Source organism: Orcinus orca, chromosome X (genome assembly GCF_937001465.1).
Source record: "Orcinus orca chromosome X, mOrcOrc1.1, whole genome shotgun sequence".
In the NCBI taxonomy this organism is placed as follows: Eukaryota; Metazoa; Chordata; class Mammalia; order Artiodactyla; family Delphinidae; genus Orcinus; species Orcinus orca.
Genome location: NC_064580.1, coordinates 107,321,878 through 107,347,240, shown reverse-complemented (window position 1 = coordinate 107,347,240; position 25,363 = coordinate 107,321,878). Strand labels below are relative to the sequence as shown.

Below are 25,363 nucleotides of genomic sequence, written 5' to 3'. Positions count from 1 at the left end.
AAGCCCTAAAATTGGGTGGCTTTATTTGTAATCACCAAAAGGTGGAAAGCAACCCAAATGTCTTCAACTGGTGAATGGATAAGCAAATTATGTTATATCCATACAATGGAATACTACTCAACAGTAAAAAAGGAACAAACTTCAGATATATCGAGTCAGCCAAATCTCAAATGTATTCTGCTAAGTGAAAGCTGCCACACTCAACAGGCTGCTTATTGTATGATTCCAATTATATGACAGTCTGGAAAAGGCAAAAAACCTACGGATGGAAAATAGATCAGTGGTTGCCAGGGGCTCAGATTGGAAAAAAAAGAGCAACACACACCAAGGAGTTTTGGAGGGATTCGGGGGTAGAGATATTGGAACTGTAATATATGTTGCTGTGATAATGGTGATACAACTATATAATACATTTGCCCAAACTCACAGAACTGTTCACTAAAAAGAGTAATTTGGACTTTATGTAAATGATATCTTAATAAAAAATTTTTAAATCTGTGTCCATCAGTGCTATTCCCCCCACCACCACCCAAATGCTTTCTTCCAATTAATTTCTTCAACATCTATACTAGAACACCAAAACTATCTGTTTTAACCACTTGAACAATATTTAATTCCATGTTGCTTTGGTCATTTTAGTCAATTAACACATAAGCTGTCCCTCATACCAACTGGTACATGATTGCAGATTTTGGCCAAAAGCCATATGCATTTGTAATATTAACAAATAATATTAAAATTGGCCTCCATACACAAAGGTTATACCAATTTGTACTTCCACCAGCAACCAACCTATGTATGGGTGTGTTTCTGTACAGCTAAGTGCACTGTTAAGACTTCCAAATTTTTGCCAATCTGCTAAAATGAAAAGTGATAATTCAGGTTATAGGTGAATCTCCCTACATAAAATTTTACTTCACAAACTCAGAAACCAAACATACATTTTCAATAAATCCCTTGTTATTCAAAACTTGTAAACCAGAAGATTTGGATAATGCAGTATTTGCCCACTAATAAAAATCAGGAACCAAATAGGTCTGGCTAAGAAGTGATACTTGTAGTTTTAATTTGCACTTCTCTAATTTCCTTATATTTAAGAGCCATTCTTACTGTCTTTTCCATAAACTCTCCCTGCTCATGTCATTTGCCCACATTCCTAACAGGCTGATGACCTCTTTCTTGCTGACTTCAAAAAGCAAAACATTCTCTCCATTGCTTCCAAGGAGACAGATCACTTCCTGCTATAATGGCGTCTTTGCGCAACAGTTATTACATACTGCCCTACCATCTCTCCTAATCTGACCTTGTCCACAAGGGCTTTATCTTCCAGCCCGCTCACCTCCTTATCTACTCCCATTGCCACATACAAAGGATGTTATTATCTTTTGCACTTGAGATTTCTCAGATCAGCCATCCCTGGGCTAACTAGCTCACTACTCTCCATGCTTCTTTGATGCACTACCCACCCCCACCCTTACACATTTTTTGTGATTTGCACGTTTTATGTCTCCAAGTATGTAAAAAAGAATGAAAGGAATTTAGTTACAGAGGGCTTTTTTCTGTTCTCCTTGTTATTTCTATATTAGATGCAAGAAGAAAAACACCCTCACGCCACCATGGAAAGACCAGAAGCCTTACCAAAATACTTAAGTAATGAAATGGTTTCCATAACACATCATTGACTTCCCCTAAACACTCATAAGATTATTTTCTAAAAGATTAAAAGTCTTGCCTAATGTCACACAGCTAGTAAGAGATAAAACTCTGGGCTTGAACCTGCCTTCTGCATATTTGCTTCACAAATAGATGGGTGCCCTGTTAGGATAATCCACGTATCAGCTCTTCAGAACAAATGAGATTATGCTCTTAAAGTCCTGTGAATCAGTCAATTTCAAATATAAGAGAGGTGTTAGTTTCCTTCCTCTATGCTTACGTAAATGTCTAAAACTATCACATAGGAAACCCCTGAAATGTCTTACACACCTTGTTCAATACATGCAATAAAAACAATATTTTTTCCTTACACTTGTGTACACAAAATGATCTCTAGCAAAATCTTGAGCAGCAGAAAATCCCCAACAGCTACACTTTACCATCAATCTTATAAAGCAAATAAGCACTTATTGTTTGTAATTGTATGTCCCCAAAGGGGAACAGCAGCTCCACCACCATACTTATAGGTGATCACATAATAAATAATGGAAAATTCTATCTATAAGAGAGTGCTTCTCTTAAATTCCAGTGGGCATAAGAATCATATAAACGCTTGTTTAAATGCAGGGTCACAGGACCCACAACTAGGGACTCATTCAGTAGACCTGTATACAAGTGTCAGGCATCTTGTATTATTCACAAATCCCCTATGTAGGTGGGTCCAATCCCACTTTAAGAAAAGCTGCTGTTAAGTCATGGAATAAGCAACTTCTGATATACAGAATGACCCAGTTTTAGAGACAGAGAAGGCATGAGTAGTTAGGGAAGAAAAGCAAACACACTTCCCCCTTCCTGCTTGGGCCACTTAATCATCTGAACCTTATTCACACAAATGCCAGAAACCCACAGCTCAATGATGCATTTCCCCCAGAACGTCCTTAAGAAGCTTCCCAAAGTCTAAGCCACCAGTGGTCACCATACCACTCTTCTTTACACAAGAAAGAAATGTGTCTTTCCTAAAAGATACTGCCCAAGTTTAAGCTAACCATGATTGAAATATCCAAGAAGTTTATTCCATATAGACTTCAATTTGCCACTGGGATCTTCTTCTTTCCAATTCTATCTTCTACAGAAACACCAGGAGCTGCCAGTTTCTAGAAATTCTGAATAACCCAAGATAAAAGTTTACTCAAATGAAAAAAAGCATTAAAGAGTATATTTTTAGGGGCTTCCCTGGTGGCGCAGGGGTTAAGAATCTGCCTGCCAATGCAGGGGACACAGGTTCGAGCTCTGGTCCCAGGAAGATCCCACATGCCACAGAGCAACTAAGCCCGTGTGCCACAACTACTGAGCCTGCGCTTTAGAGCCCACAAGCCAAAACTACTGAAGCCCACGCACCTAGAACCTGTGCTCTGAAGCAAGAGAAGCCACTGCAGTGAGAAGCCCGCGCACCACGACAAAGAGTAGCCCCCACTCGCCGCAACTAGAGAAAGCCTGCATGCAGCAACAAAGACCCAATGCAGCCAAAAAATAAATAAATTTAAAAATTTATTTAAAAAAAATAAGAAAGTACACTGGCATGGGGAATTCCCTGGCAGTTCTGTGGTTAGGACTCCACACTTTCACTGCCAAGGGCCCAGGTTCAATCCCTGGTTAGGGAACTAAGATCCCACAAGCCATGTGGCGTGGCCAAAAAAATAAAATTAAACTTAAATTAAAAAAGAAAGTACACTGGCATAAATATGCACAGGAAGCCCCAGGGAAGTGGCTCTTAACTGGGTAAGGGGAGCTCGGACATGGTTTCCAGGTGACCCCAATCTAAATCTAGAATGATATGCACAGTATGCTGGAAAGTGGATGCAGGAGCATTCCATGCATTAGAAACAGCTCAAGCAAAGAAACATGGAGGCATCAAAACTCGTGGTATGTTAAGGCAACTAAGAGCAGTTGGATACTCTACTGCAATGTATGGGGTGGGGGGTTGGTTTGGAATGCCCTGGTCAACTGCTTCTGAACCTCAATCACTACCCTCTGTAAGGCTCATTCCCTGAAGTCTCCCAGATAATCACTACCTCTTTCTGTTCCTAATGATCCTGTATTCTTAATGTTTTTGTTTCCTTAATTACATTCTGTATTGACTGCTGACTCTTTGAGGACAAAAACTGCATCTTATATACAATTCACTCTGAAAAGATACAGCTGACCCTTGAACAACACAGGTTTGAACTATGCGGGTCCATTTATATGCAGATTTTTTTTTCAGTAAATACTACAGTACTACATGATCCAGAGTTGGCTGAATCTGCGGAAGCGGAACCACCACAGATACAGAAGTCTGACCACGGTAACTTGAGCATCCGCAGATTTTGGTATCCACAGCAGGTCCTGGAACCAACTCCCCACAGAAACCAAGGGACAACTGTATAGTAAAGTCTATTCTTTTGACATAAAATATGCCCTCAATCACATCCCCATGAACTCCCCAATACGACAACAACAAAAAATGTCTAAGCTAATTTATTATAGAGAAATAATTACAATACCATTTTTTCTGGAATAAAAAACACTAAATTATATGTATGTCCTATGCCCAGAAAAATTCTGCATTTTTAAAAGGCACAGGGAGGGACTTCCCTGGTGGCACAGTGGTTAAGAACCTGCCTGCCAATGCAGGGGACACGGGTTCGATCCCTGGTCCGTGAAGATCCCACATGCCACGGAGCAACTGAGCCCGTGAGCCACAACTACTGAGCCTGAACTCTAGAGCGCGTGCGCCACAACTACTGAAGCCTGCGCACTCTACAGCCCTCGTGTTGCAACTACTGAGCCCACCTGCTGCAACCACTGAAGCCCGCGCACCTAGAGCCCGCGCTCTGCAACAAGAGAAGCCACTGCAATGAGAAGCCCGTGCACCGCAACGAAGAGCAGCCCCCGCTGGCCACAACTAGAGAAAGCCCGCGCACAGCAACAAAGACCCAATGCAGCCTAAATAAATAAATAAATTGTTGTAATAAATAAATAAAATACGTAAGAGACAGACACACATAGAATCAACCCTTAACTGGAAACAACTGAAAAGGCAGCAGGCAAATTCTTTCTAACAAGCTTGTTTTAAAATCAGAATATAAATGAGAAATGCAAGAATCAATGGTGCACTGTGTCTTGTAGTACTCACAGATAAATGGAAAAACAGAAGGAATCAAACTAACACCTAAACCAGTCTTTTTTATGGAAGCAATGAAACAGAAAAGAACACACATACCATAAAATATATCAACCATAAAGTATATGAAGTAATTCGGAAGGCAGAGAGCAGTAAAGTATTTGCTTTGCTGATTGACAAGAAAAAGTAATGGGCAAAAAAGATTACAATGGATGGTTCCCCTCATAATACTGCAGTGGGACATATATCTGGGGTTTAAAGCCCAAGAACTTTAAGATTCTCAAATAAATCCATTAAGGTACAAAAGTAGTTATATATGTAGGTCTACTTGTGGTGGCTATCATGTTCAAGAACAAAGAGAAGAAAAAAAACACTAAAATTCCATTGGAAAATGCAATGGGTTGAATGATAATGTGTGCTGAGAGTTTACTAAAAGAATAAAAAGCCAATAGTTGAGATTACTTAAAGTGTCCACAAAGTATAAGAAACAGTATACTGGACCCTGTCATCTAGGTTAAACCCGCTGAATGTTTTAAGGGCAATCAATGTCCTTCAGTGCACACTACACAGGAAGCATATGACCTTGGTTCCCACAAAATGACACACGAAATTACCTTTAAAACGCTTAGAATAATCATATAGCATCCATTACACTAATAAATCACTTTTTCTCATTTTTCTTTCCAGGCTTTGTCCATATGTGCATGCCTGAATGTCTAGGTGTAAAATTTTCAAAACTATAACCACAGAATGGATGTAACTGTGCATAATTTTTCATCTCTATATGCATTTCTACCATTTCTGTAATATTCGTAATAACTACTACTAATAGTTTCATGAAATTCCACCACACGTGATGTACTATAACCTACTTATTTATTGTTAGACATTAAGATTGACCACAGTATTTCATTACAATAACTAATGCCGCTTCCTGTGTACATACTTTATGTTTAATTATTCCCTATCTTATCATTATTAGATCCAAGTAGATCAACATTTATTTTAGGGCTCTTGGCTAGAGATAAGGTGCATGCCTACAATTTTTTGCTATTTGTAAAGTGAGGAGATTTGCACCTGTACTTTGCGTGGTTCTTGCTTAAGGATTTTAAATGACAGATTTGGGCTTCCCTGGTGGCACAGTGGTTAAGAATCCGCCTGCCAGTGCAGGGGACACGGGTTCGAGCCCTGGTCCGAGAAGATCCCATATGCCACGGAGCAACTAAGCCCATGCACCACAACTACTGAGCCTGCACTCTAGAGCCCGCGAGCCACAACTACTAAGCCTGTGTGCCACAACTACTGAAACGCGCGTGCCTAGAGCCTGTGCTCCACAACAAGAGAAGCCACCGCAATGAGAAGCCCGCGCACTGCAACGAAGAGTAGCCCCCACTCGCTGCAACTAGAGAAAGCCCGCGCACAGCAACGAAGACCCAACGCAGCCAAAAATAAATAAAAATAAATGTATTTTAAAATATATTTAAAAAATAAATAAAATAAAATGACAGATTTATCAAGCACTTAGCTTAGTGCCTAGCACCCAATAAAAATCAACAGGTAGTAGTAATAATATTGAAAACTTCATATCCACTAACATTTAAGATCATTAACAACTGTTCGTGTCAATTTGTATGAATGCTACATAAAACAATGGTAACATTATCGAGCATATTCCATGTGTCAGGAACTTAACATACTATACTATCTTTGATTTTTTCAAGGTAGGTAATATCCTGCCCATTTTATAGATGAGGAAACAAAGAAGTTAGGAAATTTCCACAATGTCACAGTTAATGAGGAAAGAAGTCATAGGATTCCAACTTAAATCTGCTAGGCTCTAAGGCTTATGTTCTTTCCACTATCTCAAGCTGCCTCAAAATACATTTAAATGTTTTTGGAAGCTATTCACCATTACAAACATAGATGTGAATCAGAAAAATATTAAGAAACCCAACTACCTTTGTTATCAGACAGCCAGTTCATCCAGTAGCATACACATCTCCAAAATCAAAGACAGGGAAGACTAGAAACAGTACAGATTCGATATGAGGAGAAGACCTGGGTTAGAATCCTGGCACATCAGCTTTGTAATGTTAAATTCGTGTGTGTGTGTGTGTGTGTGTGTGTGTGTACACACACACACACATATATATGTGTATATATATGTATGTATATATATAGTTTAGAATCTTTAAGGCTTCTTCCTGATCTAAAATTCTATGGTTCTAAAGAACACAGAACCAGAACACGTAAGATGTATGTTCTAGTGTTTAATTTACTAATTCTAGTTGTGTGACCTTAGGCCGTGTTGTTTGGCTCCTCCAAAAGGGTAATTCCTCATTTGTAAAATAGCATGAATACCACAAGACCTCCCTCCCTAAAGCATAATTATGAGAACAAAGTGGAAGTGCTACGTAAACTCTACAATGCACTAAAACTACGATGGAATCATCACTAGTATTACATTTGACTAACACACGTAATGACCAGCACACTCAGAATTTGGTATTAGGTAATAGGTTCAACACAGGAGAACACAGTGAAAGCAAACATACCTCCCCCTCCATCAATCCCCCTACAAGGTGGTGGCAAAACGGCAATATAGTTTTCTAACTACTCTTTTCTCACCTGCATCAGATTTCTTAACTTTTGCAACTTGTAAAAGAAACTTGTCTAAGTTTGAAAATACACCAAATGAGATGCTTAAGAGTAAAAGCTTATCTTAACTTGTGAAGATAAAACTGATAAGAAAATATGCTAATAGTCATAGCTCACATAATGAGTTCAGACATAGTTACACACAGCAAAAAGTTTACTTAATGATCTTTGGAGACTGGTGCCTTTTTAGCCTTACCTCTAATTTCTTGTATTCTATAGTAACACTGACAAGCCTCTCGGATCTTTTTCCCACTTCTCAAACTGCTTTAAAAAATAAAAAAACAAAAAGCTCTGAGACACTCTTAAGTTCAGAAGTTTAGTTACATTCACAAGTAGGACTGAATTTATTTCTGAATATTTCAATCATATCCAGCTAAATTAGTGACTAATTCATTCATTCAACAAGTATTTCTTAAGGACCTACTATATACCAGGCATTGTTAGAAAACAGCATTAAACAGTAAAGCCCCTGTTCCCATGGTGCTTAAATTCCAGTAGGGCGAAGACCACAAAGAAATAAGAAAATAGCAAGCAGTGGAAAAGCTACCATGAAAATAAAACAAGGTGATTGTGTTGAGAGGGGAGCAGGGATCCATTCACTACATTTAAACGTAATATAACACGCATGATCATTTTAACTAAAGCTATAAGTAATACATTTTATGTTCCTAACTAAAGTCAGTCCTAATCCCCCCAAAAATGCTTGCAAATTATTCTATATTTCCACTTGCCCTGAACTTCTCTCCCCGGACCTGAACATTTTTTCACTACAAAGCTGCTAATGTATCTTTAATCACTCTAAAGTTAGATAGTCCAGAACATTCTCAGATATCTAAAGAAGAGTATCTTTTATCATTGGTTTCACAATGCCTTGAGACTGACAAATTCTCAATAGGGGAAGTCTATGAACTTACTATCTGGAAGTAGTCTATGGACTGACTACTACATGGCACAACCATTAATGCCATCATGTAATTATTTTTTTTCAAAGAACGACGTCAAACAGCCAATTTCACTTTATCTACCCTGCTCATGACTAAGAATAATCATTACTATCAAGAAACAGGCTGAGGGCTTCCCTGATGGCACAGTGGTTAAGAATCCACCTGCCAATGCAGGTGACACAGGTTCGAGCCCTGGCCCAGGAAGACCCCACGTGCCACGGAGCAACTAAGCCCGTGCGTCACAACTACTGAGCCTGCACTCTAGAGCCCGCGAGCCACAACTGCTGAAGCCTGTGCACCTAGAGCCTGTGCTCCGCAACGAGAAGCCACCGCAATGAGAAGCCCGCGCACCGCAACAAATAGTAGCCCCTGCTCACCACAACTAGAGAAAGCCCGCGTGCAGCAACAAAGACTCAACGCAGCCAAAAATAAATAAACTAATTAATTTTTTTAAAAAAGAAAGAAAAACAGGCTGAACTACGAATAAAAATTTAATTTCACTGTCGGCTTCATTGCTAAGAAGATTACACTGCAGTGAGAAAAAAATCTGGGCTTTTCCCACTGGTTCTCTCATATTCTGTTTACAAAACACTTGAGCACAGCTCATCCACAAACTGTCCACTGAATGCAACTTAACACTACTGGGCTAGACAAGTGGATGGATAGATTATTGCAGGTTTCCTAAGCAACTGCTGTTCGTAAACTGAAATGAACTAACACCATGAATAACGTGAACAGACATTACAAAACAATACACAAATCCAAATAAAATTAGATACTTCTATTGAGACTTAATACTAAAAACCATCACTACCAGTAATTAACCAGAAAACTACTGTATACTCATAATTAAAAGGCCCTCAGGTTAAACTTAAGTGTTGGCTGTCACATTCAAAATACCTTGCTCAAAAATAAGGGGAAGGGCTTCCCTGGTGGTGCAGTGGTTGAGAGTCCGCCTGCCAATGCAGGGGACACGGGTTCGTGCCCCGGTCCGGGAAGATCCCACATGCCGTGGAGCAGCTGGGCCCGTGAGCCATGGCCGCTGAGCCTGCGCGTCCGGAGCCTGTGCTCCGCAAGGGGAGAGGCCACACAGTGAGAGGCCCGCGTACTGCAAATAAATAAATAAATAATAAAGGGAAATGTTCATTCTAGCTATTAATCAAAGAAATGCAAATTAAAGGAATCTGAGATACCACTAGCAAAACTGCTTAAAATAACATCTCCAGGACTTCCCTGGTGGCGCAGTGGTTGAGAGTCCACCTGCCGATGCAGGGGACACGGGTTAGTGCCCCGGTCTGGGAAGATCCCACATGCCGCGGAGCGGCTGGGCCCGTGAGCCATGGCCGCTGAGCCTGCGCGTCCGGAGCCTGTGCTCCGCAAGGGGAGAGGCCACACAGTGAGAGGCCCGCGTACCGCAAAAAAATAAAATAAAATAACATCTCCAAAGCAGGGATAATGTGGTTACCATACACGACAGCAACGGTGGGACTGTAAGGTAGGTACGACCCTACTGGAAAACAACACACCTTCAGTTACAAGGAGCTTCAAAAAGTTCATACTCAATGACAGCATGATCCCACTGCTGGACATAACTAGATAAGGGGAAAAGACAAAGTTACTCATAGAAGCTGTGCCTTCTAAAACAGAGGAGGAAAGAGACAAATGTACAGCAAGGAAAATAATTAGGTAGTTGATGGTATGGCACACACACAAAAAGACAAAAATGTGTAGAGCTAAACTGGTTCTGAGACCCAATTCCAATGTTGTGTTGCAGGCAGGGGTGAGGGGGTGGGGGGATATCTCATACAGCACCAAGTAATTCTCCAGACATCAGCTGGGAGTTCTACAATTCACCTCAGTTCTGACACTGTCTACCCAGAGACTGCATCAGATTCCACAGGTTTAAGGGTTCAGTCCTACAGGACTGCCCCAGCCCAACCCCACTTCAGAGGGCAGTCGCAAGTCCAGGTTGTTACCGGTACTTCTGACCAACTGGCTATAAATTAGAGGTTCTTAATGCGAATGAAAAACGTTGCCTGCCATATCAGCAAACAAAGGATGCTATCTATGGCCATCAAGCCATCAGCCACTACCTGCTGCCCCGATGGTGAGCCCTGAGGGAACTCAGGATGGAGACAAAGGGGCTTCCCGCTGCCAAACCCTTAGCCACAGCAGCCACCCTGCAACGGTGCACCCTGAGGGGACTGAGGACAGGAAAGAACAGGATACTGGCCCTAGATAGTTAAGGTGCCTATCAAAGGAATGACTTCAATGAGCCCAGACTCTTGCATCTTCCCATACAAGAAAAGTGCTAAATTCATTAACTTGAAATGTCTGGTTTTCTTTAACTAACAGTAGTCTTTTGATGTTCTAACTACCTGTTTTCTGTTGCAAAACTCCTATTTATCCTGGCCCCTCCCTTACCTCTTTGGAGCAGTCCCTCAGAGCTATCTCAGAGGCTGTCTTGCGGGTTGAAGTCCTCAGAAATTCCTCCAAATAAAACATAATTCTCAACTTTTAGGTTGTGCATTTTTTTTGACACTAAGAACCCCTCCTTGGGTTCAATTAATTTGCTATAGTGGCTCACAAAACTCAGAAACATTTTACTTAGCAGATCACCAGTTTATTGTAAAAGGAACTCAGGAACAGCCAGATGAAAGAGATACAGGGCAAGGTACCGGGAAAAGGCGAGGAAGCTTCCAAGTCCTCTTGGAGCTCGCCATTCTCCCCAAACTTCCATAAGTTCACCAAACCAGAAGCTCTCTGAACCCTTTCCTGTAGGGTTTTTATGGAGGCTTCGGGATTGATTAAATCATTGGCCACTGGTGATTGCATTCCGTGCCCCCAGAAGTGGGGGTGGGGTGGGGACTGAAAGTTCTAACCCTCTAACCACAGCTGACTTCACTAGCAACCAACCAGTCCCCACCCTAAGGTGCTTTCTAAAAGTCACCTTATTGATACAACAAAAGATACCTCTATCACTCCGAACACTGAGGAAATTCGAAGGGTTTGGGGAGCTCTGTGCCAGAAATAGAGAAGACCAAATATATACTGCTTATAGACTACAACAGCACAATAGCCCTACGTCACATCAGAGTCAAAAATACATTCCAGATGCATTAAATTTTTAAATGTGTGGGGGGGGGGACAAAAAAGTTTCCGTGTGGTGGTAGGTTGGCGAGTGAGGTGCTGCAGGGGATATCAGAATATGAAAAAGCATTTGATGTTTTGTATTCTTTTTACTTTAACAATATATACATTATTACGACCATATAAAATATACACATGGCACTCTGTACTTGCCCTTTTGTAACACTTACCATACTTAATTGTAACTGCTTATTTAATATCTTTTTTCCCTACTAGACTGTAAATTCTGAGGGCAGGAACCAGGCCTGCCTTGTTCACTGATATCCCCAGTGCTTAGCACAGTGCCTGCCACTTATAGACACTCAAATATTTGTGGAGCAATTCTACTTCTCGGTATACACACAGAAGAACTGAAACTAGAGACTCAAACAGATATTTGTATACCATGTCCATGGCAGCATTATTCACAACAGCCAAAAGGTGGAAGCAATCCAAGTGTCCATCACGGATGAATGAACAAAATGTGGTATATACAGAAATGGAATATTATATATCCTTAAAAGGGAAGAAAATTCTGACACATGCTACAACAAGGATGAACCTTGAAAATGTGCTAAGTAAAATAAGCCAGTCACAAAAGGATAAATATCTCTATGCTTCCTCCTACCTGAGGTACCTAGTCAAATACATAGGAACACGAAGCAGAACGCTGGTTACCAGGAACTGTTTGAGGGCAGAGGGGAGATAGGGAACTGTTTAATGGGTAGAGAGTTTTATTATGGAATGATGAAAAAGTTCTGGAGATAGATGGTGGTAATGTTTGGACCACTATGTGAATGTAACTAATGCCATTAAACTGTATACTTAAAATGGTAAAATTTTACATTTTACCAAAATTTTAAAAAATAAATAGTTTTGAAAAAAATAGTTTTGGATTGAAGCAAGTAGAATTATAAGTAGTTTTTTAGACTGATAACAATAATTTCCCTTTGAAATATTATCCCAAGAAGCAGAAAAGTGAGAAAATTTTGTAAGATAGTCACGTCTGGCATTATTTCTACCCAAGATAGTTTTTCCACAAAATTTGAAGAAAAGTGAAGTGGTTGCCTACACACTTATCTCATATAAAAGAACAGAGGAAAAAAAGAAAAGGTTTTCCTTTTCAAAATAGACTCCAGCAAATCCAACCATAATTTTCACAGCTATTTTGAAGAGGACATCAAATTGCAGTATATTATCTAATACCACTCATATTTAAGTACAATCAATTCTTTGATTATCCACAGCTCCATACAAAGTAATTCCAGTAAAATTTTCATTGACTTTTCAGAATGCAATAAGCCAGATATGCCCTCCCTTCTTGTCCCAGACCACTTCCCAGCTTAGTCTGGTAACCTGGGACCCAGGGTGGAAGAAGAACCCAACTCCCAAGAGATGCCACAAAGAAAACAATCTACATAAGGATAACCATTGATTATATCAGCTTTAAAGATAATTTCATCTTGACATAATTGAAACAACAGTTTTTATACTGTATACAATTTAAAATCATCTCACAGATGGGAGAACATGCCATCTGGATTCTTTTCAAATTTTAGATGCTTATGGATTTTATGCTACATTTTCCTAGATTTTCTCCTATATCCCTGACCAGTCTATCAATGTTCCTACTTCTTCCTCCTACCCAGTTAATAATAAGGTTTTCACTCCTGGCCTTCTACTCCTCTTTATTTATAACTTCTCCCCTCTAAAGACCAATGTACAGTATGCACAGGGATCCCTAAGGTCTATCTCCTACTCTTATATCTGCTGAACTCCAGTTGCGCTAATATCAGCTTAAGATTGAAATATCTAAAAATACAATTTTGTCTTTCTCTCAAAAATCAGCCACCATTTAAGTGCAAGAGCATGGTTCAGTATTATCACTACCATGTTCCAACTACATACATTATTGCAACAAATTTTATGAGAAGCAGAAAGAAAGAGGTATGAATTCCAAGACATGAGAAAATAATGATTTTATGTGCTATCAAAATATTAAAACTAAAACAATTATTTAAAGTTTCAGTACATGGCAGTTCTTTTTTTTTACCATACATACATGTTTATGTACATATCATGGCAAAGCTAGGAATCTTCCTGTATGAAGCCAACTCCCTGCTTCACAGCTCCACACTGCGCACATCACAAATACACTATAAATGGTCAATGAACAAATCTTTAGGCAAAATGAGGGGTTGAAAGTTAAGACAGTAAGAAGCTGGAAAGCAGACCTCTACTAAGAGATAAAAGGCTTCACAGAACCTAGAAGCTGACCTGAGGGCACATACTCCTCCCGGAATTCAAGACAATTCATGAGAACCGACTTCTAAAAACTACAACAGGAGACTGCACTGCCTCCCCACTCCCACCCCAAAACAGCCTCAAGCACAATCCTCATCACAACTCTGTTTCGGAAAATGCCCATCTTGGTCCATTAAGATTAAATCAGTCTAATTCAGGATCAGCTTGCAAGTAAGCCTAGTGAGTCTCGGGATACCACATAATGCATCCACTCAACAAATATTATACAACCTACTATGTCCCAACCACTGTTCTAGGTGCTGGGGTTAAGGCAATGAACAAGACAAATATTCTTGCCCTCAATGGGTTTACATTCTAAGGTGGGGAAAGAGATAACCCACATAAAACTATGTTTGATAATGAAAAGAGCCATGCAGAGAAATACAGTAAGGAGAAAAGGAAGTGTTGGGGGCAAAAGATATTTTACATGATATGGCCAAGGAATACTTCACTGAAAGGCTGATTACTTGAGTGAGCAAAATGTCCTAAAGAAATAAGCAACCGCACCAGACAGAGGGAACAGTAAATACAACGGCCAAGAGGTGAGAACATATTTGGGCAAATTACTAAATTTCTTTAGGCCTCAGTTTTCTGTAAAATGAGTACAATATCCCCTATACAATGTAAGATGTAAAAGTAGTATATTACATCAAGTATCTGACATACAGAATGTACTCAATAAATGAAAATATTACAGTTATCTGGGGGTCTATCATGCCAGCAAAACCCTAGGCATATTGTCTGGCATACAGAAAACACTCAGAAAAGTATTGTTACCTAATCCCCATAATAACATAAGGCATGCAGGATTACCCATTTTATAGCTAGGAAACCTGAGGATCAGAAAATTTCCCAATCCTCTGCTGACCTCTAAAATTCCTATTAGGATGAGCAAACATACTTCATGATTAAAGAGAAGACTTAAAATAAATACACTGCCAAGATGAGGAAACCATTCATATTAATGTCAACAATCAGCAGTATGGTACTGTAGTGCTAAGAACATGGGACACTAATCAGATTGCCTGGGTTCACATCAAGTCTCCACCGCTTTCCTAGGTATGTGTCCTTGTGCAATTTTACCTTTTTGTTTTGCACCTGTTTCCTCACCTGTAAACAGAAAACAATAGCAGTACCTACCTCAGAGAGTTGCTGGGAGGATAAAATGGCTTTATTTTTGAAATCACTTCTATTTCAGTGCCTAGCATATGGAGTTATATAGTATTATTAGTAAAAGTATAAAAGTAAAAAAAAGGAAATCATCATCAAAACAGTTCTACTTTACATGGAGAATTTTAGAAATTGTACAGATAGTGGAGATGGAAAAGCAACAGAAAAGGGTGCTGGAGAAAAATGAAAATCAAAACAGAACAGAAGAACATAAAAGTAGCATCATGATGTTATCTGGATTTAGACCAATTTACCTGATCAGATTTTGCTCCCGTTAGTATTACTGTCCTTTAGTAGGAACACTACTAGTGAGACATATGCCAACAATGCTTTGGATAACATTTTGTTTCATAGTTTATTTTATAAGAAGTTTAATTCCTTAAAATTAATTCAGATGTCACTTTACTGGGGATTAAAACAAATTCAATGTAACAAACTTTATCATCTTCCCCCACCCAACCCTCTTCTAGGTGTTATTTGATGCTTATTATAAAATACGAAACATATCACATCTAACTTCAGACTGAGAATAATTTATTCCCTATCAGCTCTTGGTAGAAAATAAGCCTTTCCCCTACCTAATTTCCAAAAGTTTTCTACTTTGAGAAGTCTAACTTCCTCAGTCTCATCAAGTTAGTATGCTTGCCCCCTCTTACTCTTCCGCCCCGCCAAAAGTTATCACTACACAAGTCTATAAATATCCCACTGGAAGGCAATGTATCACTGTGTAAAGAAGTGTGCTGGAATTAGGCAGAACTGGATTCAAAAGTAGGCTCTGCCACTAACTAGCTGAGTGAACGTGAGCAAGTCACTTAACTATTTTGAACCTCAGTAAATGAAAATACCACCAATTATCTCACATGGTTGTTTTAAGAAATAAAAATTAAATGTTAGGGAGCCTTGCTGTGTAGTAGATCCTATAAATGATATCCTGTAGATACACAAAGTTTATCATTAATGCAAAGCCAACTAGAGGAAACTAATTGACTACTTCTCTTCCAACATACAGGTCTTGAAGATGAGATATTAATAATGTAATTATAATGTAGGGTTACTTTCCTAGAAAACCTAAGGTTTTAATTACCATTTCAGAATCTGCATGATACATATTACACAATGAGACAAGAATTCAAAATCAGATAAAAACGTAATCCCTTGTCTGAAAAAGGTAAACTAGTTATAAGACATAAGTTTGGATATTCACCAATATTGTACATATAAACATTACATATTTATACACACAAATAATTATCTCTCATGTTAGGTTTGCTATTTTTTCTGCAGCAACCTGGATAACTGTTTCAGTCTAACTTCAAAGGTTTAGGAACTAATTCCCTACTAAACGATCTTTTCTAATATAATCCTGTATTGTCCAGATAATCCCTCTGAAATTTTTCAAGTATATTTAGAACACCCAAATATGAATCCAACCACTGAATATTCCTCAATGAATAGTAGCACTTTATGCATTGACATGTAACCAAAACTCAAAAAAGTACATATACTCAAACTGGAAAAATCCATTTGTCATTGACAAATTTGCTTTTCAAAAACATACCTTCAAGCTTCTACTTCCCTGCCAGCCATGGCTACCACCACTTCCTCAATTCTCCTGCCAGGAATAAAGTCTGAGGAATGTCTTTTGGCCTGAATGAGTGGTGGAAACAGGGAGGGACCTATCCCAAAGGAAAAATATTATGGCTTTGCTAATATTTCCTAGATTTTCTCTACTTCTTTAGCATAGAAGGGAAATTCTCAAAGGTTCATGTCCAACTATCTTTAATACTATTTCTTTAAATCACAAAAAAGGCCTTTTTTAGTAAGAGAATATTAAATGTGTTCTTTGTAGTAACATTCTAACCACCATAAAGTTTGCAAATTAGTTACAAGGCAGGAGATACATTGGTGAGTGTGGAAATATTCTTGCTTTTGAAAAGAGAAAAACGTTAGAAACCCAAGAAAAGAGAGTATCATACATCCCAGTCCTGAAATGGAAATACTACTTTAAATATACCAAACCTACATCATCATATGTATGTAGAGAATGAATTTAATGAATATCATATACTGCTACAAAGACATTTCAAGCTAACACTCCAACAAAGAATCCAAAGTCAAAAAGCAAAACACAAGCAGGGATAAATTTAAGTTCCTATTTAAACGCAAGCATTTACAACTTGAGGTAGAGAAAGACACACAAGAGTCCTATATAACAGAGTGATTGTTGATTGCCTCTTTTTCTTTTACACAGAAGCACAATATCACTTAGAAGGTCTCAACCTTTGGATAACAGTAACTGGTTACAGGGAATGATCATGGGCTTCTTTAACTTAGTTTATTAACAACCACCGAAGACTGAACTGAAGCATTGCAATGCTACATCAACAGTCCTTAATTGTTATTTTTCCCCAAAGCTTTTCAGAGTACTCCTTATTTTTAAATACTTGTCACTAATCTTAAATTAAGGACACTATCAAAACTGCATTGGGCTTCCCTGGTGTCGCAGTGGTTGAGAGTTCGCCTGCTCATGCAGGCAGCGCAGGTTCGTGCCCCGGTCCGGGAAGATACCGCATGCCGCGGAGCGGCTGGGCCCGTGAGCCATGGCCGCTGAGCCTGCGCGTCCGGAGCCTGTGCTCTGCAACGGGAGAGGCCACAACAGTGAGAGGCCCGCGTACCGCAAAAAAAATAAAAAATAATAAAAAAACTGCATTGATGGCTATTGGTTTTAGCTTAGTATTCTTTAATATACAGTAATCCCAGTACATAATGTTTCCAAAATGGGTTAGTTTTAACCCTTTTGGGGTGATAAAACTCAACTGACAACATTGACTGAGGGCAGAGACTATGTAGTTTACCACTGTATATCCCATCCCTGAAGGCACTTTAAGTACCAGCTGAAAAAACAACGAATGAACTCTTTTGAAAACTTGAATAAATGCAGTTATACATGTTGTACATTAATTTCACAGGGTTCTCACACCTCCACCCTATCCATGGGCCCCATATTAAAACCCAGCAATAGCTTTTTAAAAATACCAACTGCATTAATTTCTATAATAAATCAAATCCACAAAATAACCTTTTGTTTACCAGTCATTATGCGGCCCACAAATTCCTTCCTCTGGTCAGATATGCAGTCCCCACCTTCCAACTTCACGATGGCTTTAATGAACTAAACAAATGACTTTAAGAATTGAATAGACCTACTTAATAGCCTCTCAGTTGTTTATAAGATAGTGATGCCAACAAAACTTATAAAAGTGAACTAGCTAGCGGAAAAAAAAACAAATTCCTCAATGAAATATTAGAATAGCTAAGTATGAAGTCCTCTTAAGATCAGCTCTCTACTACTCACCCTCACTAAAAGAAAAAAGAGGGAAAAAAATCTTATTTTACAAAATAGTAAAATCTGTGATTATGCTGAAATCATTTCACCAAATGTTTAAATCATTTGGGGGGGGGTGTACCACAAACAAACAGGCTGGGAATACAAAGCAGTTGCAAAAGTCACCAAAAATAAAAGACAACTATTAATTTTATGAAATGACACATCAATCTCCAAAAGACTTAATTTTCAAATTATGGTACAGAATCAGTTTAACTTCGAATAAGTCTCTAAACTAAACCTTTTTCTTTCTTTTCTAATACTACTTCTCCTTAGTCACAAAACTGTGTCTCTTTCAGCTTTCTTCTCAGAAGAAATTTTCCATCTAAGAGCCCCCATGAAATATCATACAATTCACATTTCCTCCTAAGAAACCCGTAAAGGGAGTCTAAACAATGTAAGGAAAACAAATACAGATGTAAACAGTAAAAGTAGTTATCATGGAGTTTTCTGTTTTTATTTAGGAGGACCTCACTCAGAGAAGTTGCTTTTCAACATTAAGACATCATCACTGAAGTCTTAAGAGTCACTTGAAAAAAGCCAACTGGAAATTCTACTGGGTTTTTAAAAACACTGTATCTTGTCTTTTACTGTCGGCCCCATACCAATAAAAACTCCTCCAAAGAGTAAAAACAAACTCTAAGAATATGGCAGTGTAAAGTAATTTAAATCACGTTCATGCCCAAAGAAATCTCCATAGGGGTTTCGAATCTCTTCCTACCACTTACTAACTGGGCAAGTTACTTGGCCTCCTATGCTTTGGTTTTCTCTTCTAAAAAAGGGGTGGGAGTTGTTAATTAGGGTCATCATACATCCTAGTTACTCTGGGACAGTCCTAGTTTATACTGTTATCCTAGCATGCCATCCACTTAGTGCCCCCTTTCACTCTCAACAGTATCCTGGTTTGAACAAAAAATCATATGGTCATCCTACTTCAGAGGGTTATGAAGACTAAGTGAGCTAATACACATAAAGCATTTGTAATAGTGTCCGGCACACAGTAAGAGTACAGTTAGTATTACCTATTGTTAATGTTAGTCACTGTCAAAGGCTTCTTATAAAAGGCTTTGAATAATATAATGAACAGAGCTCCTACAATATTCTTTTTTACACATGAAATTATGCATTTAACTTCCCAAATTCAATATTCAATTATTTAAAACAACTAAGTAGCACTAACTGCTTGAAATCAACACTGACCAATTTATCCCACAGAAATGGCAGTATCAGCAACTGCATTCACTTTTTATCAAACGTTAAGTTTTAAGTAGAGGCTATATTAGGGTTACTGACAGGAAAGAAACCATGAAAAGTAAAACCTTGTTTGACATCAAACCAAGTCCCTTAATATTCTAGCAACCTTTCTCAACCAGTGTTCCTCATGTTATTAACCACAGAACTCAGAAAATGATTTGAGTGACAATTTCCTGAATTCTCCCAAGAACAGTACATAGCTAGTATCTTTCTAGATGCACTGGAGAGAAACTAATTTATTATATACAATGGATGCCTTGGGGCATAATTCTGTGGTAGAACACCAGTGGTATTCTTGGACTACAAAGGGGAAAATATGGATGAAAAGACTCAATATTGACTCTGGGTAGAAGACAGTATCACCTGGAAAAAATATTTCCTACAGAATAAAGCTTAAGGAAATGATTAACATAAAATATATAAATTTGACTCATGGCTGTGAAAAGCACTAATATTTTTGGTTTTACCCCATTTCCACTAATTTATCTTAGGCCAGCTACACGATATCTAGCATTCCTTCAGATTAGAAAAGTTCTAGTTATAGTTTATGAAAAGCAGGAAGGAGAAAGAGGAAAAGCAAAGAAAGCTGAGACCAAGATTCTGATCACTAATGAACCAAATAATCCAGGGCAGCAATATTAACTATTACCTGATAAAAAATAAGAACAAGAAATTTTAATTAAGTGAAAAGATGAACTAGAATAGAAAGTAGAAACAGATAAGGTACTAACACTTAGAAGAAAATATTTTTAAGGTACCATTAAATAACCAAAAAAACCCTACAGAACCAATCAGAGCAGTGAATTATAAGAGTCACCTAAATTCTCTTTTCAAATCACTCGATAAACATGCTGAATGATTGGGGAACTATTCTCAGACACATTTAGCTCCATTCTATATAGAGCTTAAATGACAAAAGAAAAAAAAATCAGTGAAACCACTCTATCTACCATAGTATGACCCCCCCCCAAAATTAAGAATACAATTCAACATATTATCCCATCTAAAACAAAAAAATATATATATTATTCCACAAACTTTTGTATAATGAGCATACTCAAACAAACCTAAAGCTCAGATTTATTTCAACTATTTCAACTATTAGTAAAAAACACAATTAGACCGTTCATCAGGCAGCAACTCATCTAACCCTACATTAAAAATCTGCATTAACCCTGTACTATACGTGAAAAAAATCTTCATTTTGTAACACTGAAAAGATACATGCTTTCAATGATAGCTATCCCAAGACCTAACACAGTTAAGAGAAACTACTGAGTTTAACAAAAAAGTACAAAGGTTTTGAGGCCAGGCTAATATGCGTGTGAATTCAGACTGTCAATTATTATCATGTGACAAGTCATTTATTCTCTGAGAGCCTCAATTTCCCTATCTGTAAAATGACAACCATCTATCTTGCAAGGTAGCAGAGAAGTTTAAACAATACATGTTAAAACACACAGTGTACAGTTATTGGCATTTAAAAGTCACTCAAATGGCAACTAAATTAAGAGTTTCTTAGAATATCTCAGGATTCAACAAGTTATAGGTCAAATCCCATTAAAACAAATGTTATTCATGCAAAAGTGTAAATAGGACCTGCTTTTTCCCCCCTAACAACATACAACAGAATTTAAACAATATATATATATTTATTGCGATCACAAGCTGTTTATATTTACCAGTGTTTGGGTGTTCCTGAAGAATTTAAAGGGATACAGTAGGGAGCCAATCGCAAAGATTGAACAATATATTTTTATAAAGGAATTTTACCTTTGAGGTGTACATTAGATTATCCAGAGTTTACAGAAATTGCTCTAGTTTGTCTCATCAAGCCTAGTCGTGTATTTTCCAATTAAAATAAAAAAGAACAGATCATCAACATTATTCACCCTCCCCTCATTTGGGGGAGAGGATGGGGCTTAAAACAATTTCAATAATCTCTAGACTAGACCAACCATATGTAAAGATTTGTTTTCTTCTGGCTAGTAGCAAAGATAGAACTATAGCAAGCGTACATTAAAAATACAGTTCAGAAAAAAAAATACAGTTCAGGTAGCAGATTACCATAGCTGCTAAAGAGATGTAGGTTTTTTTTTAAATGCACATATACAAAAATTAAGACTCCACCAAGCAACACCACTCACACTGACAAAATATAAAATTTGGTTAAATTAAATACAAAGCAGGCAACTCAGGAGACTGAAAAATATCAAGCTGACAATTTTGTTTTCTCATGTATCTTTGGCAAAGAGAACACGCAATAACCACCACTCATGATATCCAGAGATATCAGAAAATTATTATACAGGAGCAGTACTGAACCACAAATTAAAAGTCCTAAATATGTATCAAATGTAGAAATTACACAAATAAAATACATGTAAAGAACTCTTAAAATAATCTGTATCTTTAAAGTTTCTTCTTTACTCTCTGATAATTAACGGTGTTTCAATATATACTGACACCCATAGATAACTGGGACTATCCCTTGCCTTTGCTATGCTCCCCAACTCCCAAAATAGGTATAGGATAGAGCTCCACTACACAGTAAACTGTTGGGTTCAAGTCTTCGAATAATCTAATAGCGAAGTCAAAGTACTAACACAAGACCAGTGTTTTTTTAACATGTGAGACAAAAAAGTCACATTAAAGATATGAACCTTATCCCATTGAGGTGTAATAGATCATTGCGTCCATCTACTGTAAATTTTAAGCTCGAAAGTTAACTTGCAGCATCAAAAACTGAAGTCTTCCATCTATTATAAAGAACCCAAAGAAGAATATGCTATTCACTGTTTACTCCCTTCCCACACATAATTGTGGGTGGCATCAGTTAAACATGCAGAGTATTAAGCATTACTAAACTGTCCAAGGTGTATATTCACATCTAACCCTATATTCCCAAAGGGTAGTTTGAGCCTGAGCCTGTCCCCCACCCCAACCCACCCATTTTAATTCACAGGTTCTCAGGAGACCACCAACGTCATTAAGGTTCAAAAAGAAAACAATGAAAAAATAATGTATAATTTAATTTCATTAAAATCTTGAGTACTTGGGCTTTAAAAAAAAAAAAACCTAACTAAATAGACTTCAAAGTTACCAAACTCATAGTTTGTTGCTTTAGTAGTTTAGCTCTTGCCTCACAATAAAATAAATCTGAAGTCACAATCCTCAACATTTAAGATTATTCGCATATAAGAGTTCAAAATACATAATCTGTCTTCTCTTAACATCCTTCTAAAGCTAAAGTGATGAATACGAAATATACAAACAGACTAATATTAACAATTACGAAATGTCTGTCCCCAGCCTAGGGTGGAATTTTTGCTTTAATAATGATTAGGGATCACACTTCGCCAAATACAGAACTTAAATATCCATTATTTTCGGTTCCCTTTAAAACTTTGACGTATGTTCAGAAATACATCTTATAGGGTGAAAAAACCTGCCACTGAACAACACAAAATTGCAGAAAATAAGGCACTTAACTTCAAATGATCTACAAATTCTTTGTAGGAGCAATTTACAAATACACTAATTAAGGAGACTGAAGGTTTTAATGGCAACGCATTTTTACTTTACTGTTGATGGGTAATGGTCAGATGTTCTTAATATAAAACATTAAAATATTTTACATATCAACCTTTAACTATTTATGGCATCAGATGGTTAAAAGTGGGGGGAGGGGAGCTTTAACTCATTTTGTATGTAAACATTCATTTTCAGATCAATTTTTTAAAAAACCACCCCACCCCCACTGCCCGTCTCTGATACCTTAGGATGCTATAGTTATTTCACAGTGGGAAAGAACAGGTAAGAAGTAGATTTCTTTTCCAATCCTCTTCTCTACCCATTCATTAAACACCAAATACTGAAACTGAATTCAACTCCTACCTCGATCTTCTTACCAGGAATGCTCCCTAGGGCACCCGAATCCCTTCCACTGTCATTTATTCCAACTGCCAAAGCCCCTCCTATTAATAGTAAATCCCTTTCATACTGACTCACTGGAACTCCAACTTAATGAAATAGACACCAAGCAGAATTTACAAAATTTGCTAATGGAATTTTCCTATTTTCAAAGGATTAAAAAAGAAACTAAAAGTAGAGCACGTTCAGACTAAGTTACAAACATTTAAAGTTCAACCAATTTATAACCATTTATCTTGCTTATTCTATACTGGTTCAATTTAAATATTTTTTGAGTTTGTAAGTCAGACATTGTGTAATTACTTATACACAAGGCCAAGTTTCCCAGGCAAATAATATGTAAATATAAACTTAAGTCATTACACCAAAATTGCAAGACAATCTGAATTTTTTTCTTCCAAATTTTTTGTTTAAGTATGGAAACATTCAAGTACACGCTAAAGTAGAGAGAATAGTACAATGAGCTCTCCTGTACTCATCACCCAGCTACAATCATCAACTCAAGGCCACTTTTGTTTCATCTCTACCTCCCACCTCTCCCCCAATTATCTTCAGAAAAGAATTAAAAGGAAGACACTGTGCTCAGTATGTACAGAGAAAAATCCAAAGATAAAAAAGTATCAAAGACTAGCAAGAAGTCAAGAATCTAACAATGTAACTGTACAGCCACCCTATACAATTACTTGTTAGGTGGTAAATTTTTTTTAAGAATTCGGATTTTTTTTAAACAGGGAAATACCCATCTTTAAGAATCTGATAAAGCCAATAAGATCCCAAGGACATATTTAAAATTACGTCTAAAAGGGTAAATAAGAATGTGATGAAAATGAACTTAAACATTTACAATTAGCTTGCATTCACGTAGCACCTTGGCTCAAAACTAAAAAAAAAGACTATTTAACATAATGTGTCATAAAATTACAGTTCAAGCACTTGAAAGACCGCTAAGCACTTGAAAGACCGCTGAACACTTACGCCTTAACTGGTCCTTCTGATTCCTAATTATAGATTGATATCAATGTAGGGAAAAAAACAGGCATTTTAACGTAAGTGGTTTAAAATGTTCAAAATTACCCCACCGTTCACTGGAAAATATATGAAATCAAGTCTAAACTACCTGAATTGTATGTCATTAAAGAGAAATGTATCCACTTTCCAGGCCGATTTTTTTTAATAAGTTCACATATACCCTTAAAGGCAACGCGCTAGGCTACAGATAGAATTAGGAGACCGCCTCCTGGTTTTGCTCCTAACCAATACGCAGAGAGAGAAGGTTGGCAGGAAAGTGCTGCGAGGACAGTAACAAACACCAGCAGCTCCCGAGCAGGCCCTGCTAGAGCCAGGAATGACGCACTTCGGTAACCCGACTCTTTCTCCCCTCCACCCCCGCCCCCAGCAGCGGTGCTGACACCGCCAACAGCCCGGAGTAGGAAAAAAGACAACAGAAAAAAGGCAGAGGTTGGACCGCACCAGGTTTCATCAAGAAACCTCGATTATTCCTCTTTCGACACTAACCACTAGGACTAAACAGGAAAAGAAGCTTCGTGCTTAAGCAAGTCCCATCATGGTGGTTTAAGAGTCACTAAATTAAGCTGATAATGAGCCCAATCCACAGAGACAAATACAGGGTGTGGCTGCCGTGAAATACGGCGGTCCGTGGGAGAAAAGGGGTATGGAATTTACACTCCAGTGTGAGGGGAAGATGGGGCTCTACGGTGGGGGGGGGGGAGGGCGGCCCGCGCATTTTAAGGAACCATTTCAAACCAACAC

The 25,363-nt window shown here is 38.1% G+C and overlaps 1 protein-coding gene across 5 annotated transcripts in view; it reads right to left on the bottom strand.

Moving 5' to 3' along the window:
- Positions 1–25,363, bottom strand: part of STAG2 (stromal antigen 2) — a 115,869-nt gene that overhangs the window by 88,500 nt on the left and 2,006 nt on the right. The gene's annotated exons all lie outside the window — the stretch shown is intronic.